Consider the following 9,779-nt stretch of genomic DNA (forward strand, 5'->3'; position numbering starts at 1 on the left):
ACAGGGAACACATACAGGGCACACTTATGAGCACTGGGGCCCTGGCTGGCAAGGTCCCAGTGACACATACACTAAAACAACATATATACAGTGAAATATGGGGGTAACATGCCAGGCAAGATGGTACTTTCCTACACAACCCCCCCCCCCCCAAAACGAAGGACAATAAGACTAGCCATGACCTGATGAGTCTTCATTGTCTAAATGGAAATATCTGGAGAGTCCATCTGCATTGAAGTGGGTACTCCCAGGTCTATGTTCCACTGTATAGTCCATTCACTGGAGAGATATGGACCACCTCAGCAATTTAGGGTTTTCACCTTTCATTTGTTTTAGCCAAAGTAGAGGTTTGTGGTCTGTCTGAACAATGAATTGAGTGCCAAACAGGTATGGCCTCAACTTCTTCAGTGCCCAGACCACAGCAAAGGCCTCCCTCTCTATGGCAGACTAACGCTTTTCTCTAGGGGTCAACCTCCTGCTGATAAAAGCAACAGGTTGATCCTGGCCCTCAGAATTGAGTTGTGATAAGACTGCCCCTACCCCTAATTCAGATGCATCAGTTTGAACAATTAATTTCTTGGAGTAACATGGGCTTTTTAGGAGAGGTGCAGTGCACATGGCCTGTTTCAGCTCCTCAAAAGCTTTCTGACAGCTAGCTGTCCACAATACCTTTTTAGGCATTTTCTTAGAAGTGAGGTCATTAAGAGGGGCTGCAATTGAGCCATAGGTGGTCATTACAACCCTGGCGGACGGTGTTAAAGCTGCAGTAACACCGCAAACAGGCCGGCGGACAAAAAAAGGGAATTACGACCCTGGCGGAAACCGCCAACTAAGACAGCCACTTTAACACACCGCCCGCCACGGCGGTACAGACAAACAGCACGGCGGACACCGCCAACAGACAGGCGGAAGACAATGTACCGCCCACACTATCACAACACACTAATCCGCCACCTTTTCCGGGGCGGATTCCCCGTGGATAAAAACACGGCGGAAACAGCTATTGCAATGGGAAACCGCTCGCCTCAACACATCCCACGAGGAACGAGGACACCATGGAGCCGGAACTACAAATACTCCCAGCCCTTGCATTCCTGCTCATCTACGACCAACAGCGACGTAGGCGCAGAAGATACCGGTGAGTACTGCACCTACGACACGGGCGGAGGCAAAAGTTACGGGGACACCCACCAAACACCCCCACCCTCGCATATCACAACATACACACCAATGCAGTCACAAAAATCACAGTAACAACCCACAATCCCCCCGGAAGAATGCAAAGACAAAGCGAATTGCGGTCAAACTTTGTATTGTGACAATATACTACCCATAAAAAAATATACTGATATATATCACAAAATCAGTGAAAAATAAATGTACAATACAAGAAGTATTGCAGATATGTACACAACAATGTCCGTGCACCAACAGTCCAAAAATGCATGGGCGAGGCCCACAATAGATACCTGACCAAAATCCGAGAGAACACTGCCGGGGCATCAGATAGAAACAATACAGGCACCTCAGGGGGAAGGGAAGGGGGGCACCTCAGCCAGATGAAATCGAAGCCGGATCCACGACGGGGCACCATGCCCATTGATGTATCCTGGGGAGTGCAAAGCCACAGTCTCTCAAGTCTCTACAGTGGGTGGTTTGCCCACTGTGCCATCCTGGGGAGTGCAAAGCCACAGTCTCTCAAGTCTCCACAGTGGGTGGGTTGCTCACTGTGCCATCCTGGGGAGTGCAAAGCCACAGTCTCTCAAGTCTCTACAGTGGGTGGGTTGCCCACTGTGCCATCCTGGGGAGTGCAAAGCCACAGTCTCTCAAGTCTCTACAGTGGGTGGGTTGCCCACTGTGCCATCCTGGGGAGTGCAAACACACATCTTCGCAAGTAGATGCAGTTCTCTACTGGTACTGGGTGGGACTGGTGCCCAGACAGGATGAGTCTCCCCGTGAAAGTACATGTCCTGTCACTGTCCCAGATGCACATGGGAGAACGATGCCTGATGTGCTGGACTATTCATACCCACACGGTCTTTGCCCTGTTCAGCGGTCTTCACCATGGCGGTCTTTGCCCTGTTCAGCGGTGCTTTGCCATGGCGGTCTTGTCCCTGTTCAGCGATCTTCACCATGGCGGTCTTGTCCCTGTTCAGCAGTCTTCACCATGCCGGTCTTTGCCCTGTTCAGCGGTCTTCACCATGCCGGTCTTTGCCCTGTTCAGCGGTGCTTTGCCATGGCAGTCTTTGGCCTGTTCAGCGGTGCTTTGCCATGGCGGTCTTGTCCCTGTTCAGCGATCTTCACCATGGCGGTCTTTGCCCTGTTCAGCGGTCTTCACCATGGCGGTCTTTGCCCTGTTCAGCGGTGCTTTGCCATGGCGGTCTTGTCCCTATTCAGCGATCTTCACCATGGCGGTCTTGTCCCTGTTCAGAGGTCTTTACCATGGCGGTCTTTGCCCTGTTCAGCGGTCTTCACCATGCCGGTCTTTGCCCTGTTCAGCGGTGCTTTGCCATGGCAGTCTTTGGCCTGTTCAGCGGTGCTTTGCCATGGCGGTCTTGTCCCTGTTCAGCGATCTTCACCATGGCGGTCTTTGCCCTGTTCAGCGGTCTTCACCATGGCGGTCTTTGCCCTGTTCAGCAGTCTTCACCATGGCGGTCTTTGCCCTGTTCAGCGGTGCTTTGCCATGGCAGTCTTTGGCCTGTTCAGCGGTGCTTTGCCATGGCGGTTCTGATACTGACATTGGTGTGTGGCATGACGATCTCCACAATGGACATTGGTGTGTGGCATGACGAACTCCACACTGGACATTGGTGTGTGGCATGACGAAGTCCACACTGGACATTGGTGTGTGGCATGACGATCTCCACACTGGACATTGGTGTGTGGCATGACGAACTCCACAATGGACATTGGTGTGTGGCATGACGAAGTCCACACTGGACGTTGGTGTGTGGCATGACGTTCCATCATTGCCCAGCGGGGCTGTGGGATTCTGGACCCTCATGGGCTGTGACTCCGGCGGTGGCGGTGGCGGTGGTCTCCTGACCAGTAACGATACTTGAGCCCTCCTGGGCTGTGACTCCGGCAGTGGCGGTGCTCTCCTGACCAGTAACGATACTTGAGCCCTCCTGGGCTGTGACTCCGGCGGTGGCGGTGCTCTCCTGACCAGTAACTATACTTGAGCCCTCCTGGGCTGTGACTCCGGTGGTGGTGGTGCTCTCCTGACCAGTAACGATACTTGAGCCCTCCTGGGCTGTGACTCCGGCGGTGGTCTCCTGACCAGTAACGATACTTGAGCCCTCCTGGGCTGTGACTCCGGCGGTGGTCTCCTGACCAGTAACGATACTTGGGCCCTCCTGGGCTGTGACTCCGGCGGTGGTCTCCTGACCAGTAACGATACTTGGGCCCTCCTGGGCTATGACTCTGGCGGTGGTCTCTGGACCAGTGACGAATCTTGGGCCCTCCTGGGCTATGACTCTGGGGGTGGTTTCTGGACCAGTGACGAAACTTGGGCCCTCCTGGGCTATGACTCTGGCGGTGGTCTCTGGACCAGTGACGATACTTGAGCCCTCCTGGGCTGTGACTCTGGCGGTGGTCTCCTGACCAGTAACGACGGTGCTGGCGGTTGTGTCTGGACCGCCGGAAATGATGGCGCACTTCTCCGCCGTGACACTCACAACAGGTTGGGGAGACTTCCTCGGGACCTTCCCCACCTTCTTTGGAGCTACAGATAACTCACCAATCGCCTTGGATCCCATTTCTCTTTTTGTCCCACCAGGAGTCTTGACACGGTCCCGTCGTCCACTCTCTAATTTCTGAGCCTTTACAGGGGGTGGGCTGACAGTGCCTTGGCTCCAGGTCCTACTGCCTGCCCTGGTGGACGGGGCACTCCAAAAAACTGGAACACGCACCACTGGTACTGGAGGCTTTTTGGCTGAGGCGCTACGACGGGACAGATGAATAGGAAGTGGGGGCAAAAAGGTCAATTTGACATAGGGACAGTTTCTGACGGACACTGGGATGGGTAGCTGGAGGGGCTCTGAGAGTGGAGGAAGAGGAGGTGGTTGTAGGAGGTGTCACTTTAGCTGTTTTGGGTGCAGGTGCAGGTACTGGAGGCTGTCGTGAGGTGGGTGGATATTGGGTGAGTGATTGCCGGCGTTTGTGTACTTTGGGAGGGGGCGTCACAGACACACTGGGAGAGGACACAGGGGACGTGTATATGGCAGTGGAGGTGGTGAGTGCAGGTGAGCGGCTTGTGGTGCTGGGTGTCCTGGTGCGAGTCCTAGTGCCTGTAGATGTGGTGCATGCAGGTGTGTGTGTAGATGACACTGGCAGGGAGGAGGGAGAAGAGGAGGAGGGGAAACAGTGGAGACAGTGGATGTTGCTGTATCTGTATGGGTCTGATGCTTGTGTGAGTGCCTGTGGTGCCTATGTTTGCTTGAGCTACTTGTGTGTGTTGACTTGTGTGCATGCTGGTCTGTAGGTGTGCTTGGGATGGGCTGGGGTACAGGGGATTGGGTCTGGGTGGAGGAAGTTGGAGGGGGAGGCTGGACACAGGGACAATGGCTGCCATCAGTGCTGAGGCCAGAGATTGCAGGGTTCGCTGAAGGACAGCCTGACCAGAATGAATGCCTTCCAGGAATGCATTACCGTGTTTCAACTCTCGTTCTACACCCTGGATGGCATTCACAATGGTAGACAGCCCAACAGTGAGTGACCTGAGGAGGTCAATGGCCTCCTCACTGAGGGCAGCAGGGGTGACTGGGGCAGGGCCTGAGGTGCCTGGGGAGAAGGTGATGCCCACCCTCCTGGGTGAGCGGGGACGGGGCGAACGCTGAGGGGCTGCTGGGAGGGCGGTGCTGGTAGGGGAGGTGGCGGCTGTACCTGTAGAAGTGGGGCGCACAGATGGTGCCGCCACCACAGGGGAGCTCCCATCGGCGGACGAGTCCGTGTCGCTGTTTGGTGATCCTCCCACGTTGGGAGGCCATCCCCAGCTGAGCCTCCGCCGTCTTCTTGCTGCAGCAGCGAATGTCCTCCCATCTCTTACGGCAGTGGGTGCCCCGTCTCTGGTGGGCCCCCAGGGTCCGGACTTCCTTGGCGATGGCACACCAAATGTCCTTCTTCTGGTGGGAGCTGACCTACATGACATGCACAAGGAAAGAGGAACAGTCATTACCTACAGCACCGTCGTTGTAATTGGCCCCCTCCCAACTCTATCCCTGTGGCCCATTCATCCCCATTCATCCCCATGCATGACTGTTCTATGTACTCTGCTCCCATCCCTCATCCACCCAGCCCTCTCCACCCACGCCTAGGCCATACAACGTGCTCCCTGTGTACTAACCTGTTGGTCTGGAGGACCGTAGAGTAGCGTATACTGGGGGAGGACCCCATCCACAAGTTTCTCCAACTCCTGTGCATTGAAGGCAGGGGCCCTTTCCCCAGACGCAGCAGCCATCGTCGCTTCCAGACCGAGGTCACAGCAGCACTAGCAGTGTAGGTCCTCTCCTGTCGAAGGTCAGGTATCTAGTGATTGAAGAGATAGAAAATGGTGGTGACGTCCGCGGCGGTGACGTCCGCGGCGGTGCGCATCATCACCGCCAGCGCACCTGTTCATTGGCTCCTGGGACCCATAGGGTCCAATGTTAACCAATGCAGCATTGCGCCACGCTCTACGACCGCCTACCGCGACGGTGTCCAATGCCAGCGCAGTTACCCCACAATTCTATTGTCCCAGTTTAGAGGTCAGGCTGCCGCCATTTCAGGGGCCCACATGGCTTCAATTACTACTGCGTCACACATACTGAGGCCTACACTCGAAACCTTTCCCGGATGGGTTAATTGTCTGTTGTAGTCTTGTGTGTGACTGTGGGTACATACCTGGAGGAATGCTGACAGTTTCTTCGCTGTAGTCCTTCTTAGGCACCGTCAGCTGGGACATATTGGAAGATGGCAGAATCCACCGGTGTACCGACCGCTGGTGGACCTGTTGACAATGGAAGAGCGACATGTCATCGTGACCTACCGGTTTGACCGTGCCACAATCCAGGAACTGTGTACCCAGTTGGAGCCAGACCTGATGTCACTGATCCGCCATCCGACTGGAATCCCCCCTGATGTGCAGGTGCTGTCAGTGCTCCATTTCCTTGCAAGTGGCTCTTTTCAGACAACAGTGGCCATGGCATCAGGGATGTCCCAGCCTATGTTTTCCAACGTCTTGTCCAGAGTGTTGTCTGCCCTGCTGAAACACGTAAGGAGATACATCATTTTCCCTGAGGTGGCGGATTTGCCTACAGTGAAAGGTGACTTCTATGCCCTTGGACATATCCCCAACGTCATAGGTGCCATTGATGGGACCCATGTAGCTCTGGTCCCCCCCGCATGAGTGAACAGGTGTACAGGAACAGGAAGAGTTGTCATTCGATGAATGTCCAGATGGTCTGTTTGGCAGACCAGTACATCTCGCAGGTAAATGCAATGTTCCCTGGCTCAGTGCATGACGCCTACATCCTGCGGAATAGCAGCATCCCTGATATGATGGATGAACTCCAGAGGCACTGTGTATGGCTATTGGGGGACTCTGGTTACCCCAACCTGTCCTGGCTACTGACCCCAGTGAGGAATCCCAGGACCAGGGCAGAGGAACGCTACAATGAGGCCCATGGGTGGACTAAGAGGGTGATCGAGCGGACCTTCGGCCTCCTGAAGGCCAGGTTCAGGTGCCTCCATATGACAGGTGGGTCCCTATTCTACTCACCAAAGAAGGTGTGCGACATCATCATCGCCTGCTCCATGCTCCATAACTTGGCATTGCGACACCAGGTGCCTTTTCTGCAGGAGGATGATCCAGATGACGGTGTTGTTGCAGCGGGTGAGCCTGTAGAGCCTGTGGACAGTGATGAGGAGGAAGCTGATGAAGACGAAAACGACAACAGGGAGTCAGTCATACAGCAATATTTTCAGTGAGACACAGGTGAGTACAATTTCATGTTTCACATAATATTACATTTCACACGTCTACCTCTATCCTGTACCTACATTTCACTCCCTATTTGGTAACTTAGTTGTCCCCTTCCATTTCAGTTTCAGTAATGTGGTAACCTACGTGTCAACAGCTTGCACCCTTGAAAGGCTTGTGATGTGTGACATTGGTATGTTGGCCTTCCAATGGGTAACCATTTTTAACACTGTAATTGACAATACACAGTTCACAATCATTGACTGACTCCAATATTATTATGGTTTCAAGGGTGTTTATTGAAGTGCATAAAAATGTAGGGGGGTTGTGAAATGGGGAGAGGTCATGGTGGACGAATGTCCATGGCAGAGTCCAGTCTATTAGTCTCACAGGTACATTGCACATCTGCCCATTGGAAGTGGAGCTGGGGCAGTTCCGATTTGGACAGGGTAACAAAGTGGGACAGTGGGGGGACAATCAGGGTGGTCTTATTTTCTGGCGGGGGTTTTGCCATCTTGCTCTGTCCTGTTCCTGGATCTCAGGGACCGCTTTCGTGGTGGTTGTCCGTCTGCAGGGGGTGGGGTGGTCCTGTGGCGGGGCGTCCTGTCCACTAGCGCTGGCGGAGGTGGTGGGCATTTCATCGTCCTGGCTAGTGTCAGGGGCCCCTTGGAGTGCCACGGTGTCCCTCAAGGTCTTTTGAATGTCCGTCAGCACCCCTACGATGGTGCCCAGGGCGGAGCCGATGGTCCTGAGCTCCTCCCTGAATCCCAAATACTGCTCCTCCTGCAGACGCAGGGTCTCCTGCAACTTGTCCAGGACCGTTGCCATCGTCTCCTGGGAGTGGTGGTATGCTCCCATGATGGAGGAGAGGGCCTCGTTGAGAGTTGGTTCCCTTGGCCTGTCCTCTCTCTGTCGCACAGCAGCCCTCCCAGTTCCCCTACGTTCCTGTGCCTCCGTCCCCTGGACCGTGTGCCCACTACCACTGCCCCCAGGTCCCTGTTGTTGTTGGGGTGGTGGGTTACCCTGGGTGCCCTGTAGTGGTGGACACACCGCTGATTGACCTGTCCTGGGGACGGGGGTATGGGCCTGCTGGGTGGGTGCTGTGCTGGTGTTACCAGAGGGTGGCAGCTCAGTGTTGGGCTGTGGCTGGGCAAGGGGAACCGACTGTCCTGAGGCCCACGATGGTCCAGGCTGGTCATCAAGATCCAGTAGGGCAGAGCTGCTGTCGTCACTGTGGGCCTCTTCTGGAGGTGGAGTGGTGTTGTCTGGACCCTCTGGTGTGGTGACGTTCCTTCGGGTTCCTGCGGGGGTATAAGTACATGATTATTGCATGTGTGTGTTTCATGGTGTGCAATGGTTGGGTGTGCGTGAACCCCAGTGCAGGCATTCCTATGTGGGGGCTTGTGTGGTGATGGTTGGGGGGTGTTGTGGGTCTGTGCAGTGGGCATGCTTTAGTGCTGGGTGTCCATGCTTAGTTGTGTCATGCAGGTCTTGGGGTTGGGATGGGTGGTTGGTGTTATGGGTAGATTAGTGAGGAGTTAGGGTGATAGGGGAGGGTGTGAGGGTGGGGGTGTGTGATGTCATGCAGGTAGGGTGGGGGATATGATAGTGAAGATTTGACTTACCAGTGTCCGTCCCTCCAATGACTCCTCCGAGGCCCTCAGGATGCAAGATGGACAAGACTTGCTCCTCCCATGTTGTTAGTTGTGGGGGAGGAGGTGGGGGTCCGCCGCCAGTCCGCTGTACCGCAATGTTATGCCTGGATACCGTGGAACGCACCTTCCCCCGTAGGTCATTCCACCTCTTCCTATTGTCCTCCCTATTTCTTGGGTGCTGTCACACAGCGTTGACCCTGTCCACTATTCTTTGCCATAGCTCCATCTTCCTGGCTATGGATGTGTACTGTGCCTGTGAGCCAAATAGCTGTGGCTCTACCCTGATGATTTCCTCCACCATGAACCTGAGCTCCTCCTCGGAGAAGCGGGGGTGTCTTTGGCGTGACATGGGGCGGTGTGTGTGAGGTGTGGGGTGGTGTATGTGTTGATGAGTGTGGTGAGTGTAGTGGTATGTGATGTTTTGTGCGTGGATGTTGTGTGAGTGATGGTGTAGTGTGCCTCTGTGTGATGGGGTTCTCTATTCTGTGGTGTCTCTCTCCGGCCTTCGTCTCTAATTTGTGGTCGTAGGGGTTTGTGTGTGATGTGGGTGTGTGTTTTATATTGTATTGGATGTGTGGGTGTGGTGTGTGTATGTGTATCAGGTGTGTGTATTTTGAATTGTCCAATGTGGTGGTGTTTTGGAGCTGTGTGTGTATTTTGAGCGCGGCGGTGTGTACCGCCAATGGAATACCGCGGTTGAAAGACCGCCGCGTGGATTCGTGGGTCGTAATAGCATGGGCTATATCGCTGACCTTTGGTGTGGCGGTATTGTGTGGGTGTCTGAATTTCTGCAGATTCCGTGATGTGTGTCATAATAGCTGTGGCGGTCTCCCGCCGCCGCGGCGGTGTATTGGCGGTCTTCTGCGCGGCGGTAAGCGGCTTTTACCGCCAATGTTGTAATGAGGGCCATAGTTCTTAATGAACCTCCTGTAATACCCAGTGAGGCATAAGAAGGCTCTCACCTGGGTCTGAGTTGTAGGGGGAACCCAATCTATGATAGTTTGGATTTTCTCCTGAAGTGGTGCAATCTGTACTCCACCAACAAGGTGTCCGAGATAAACCACTTTCCCCTGCCCTATCTGGCACTTTGAAGCCTTGATAGTGAGGCCTGCCTTTTGCAGGGCCTCCAAAACTTTCCATAGGTGGACCAGGTGATCATTCCAGGT

The sequence above is a fragment of the Pleurodeles waltl genome, chromosome 8 (assembly GCF_031143425.1).
Source record: "Pleurodeles waltl isolate 20211129_DDA chromosome 8, aPleWal1.hap1.20221129, whole genome shotgun sequence".
Lineage (NCBI taxonomy): Eukaryota > Metazoa > Chordata > Amphibia > Caudata > Salamandridae > Pleurodeles > Pleurodeles waltl.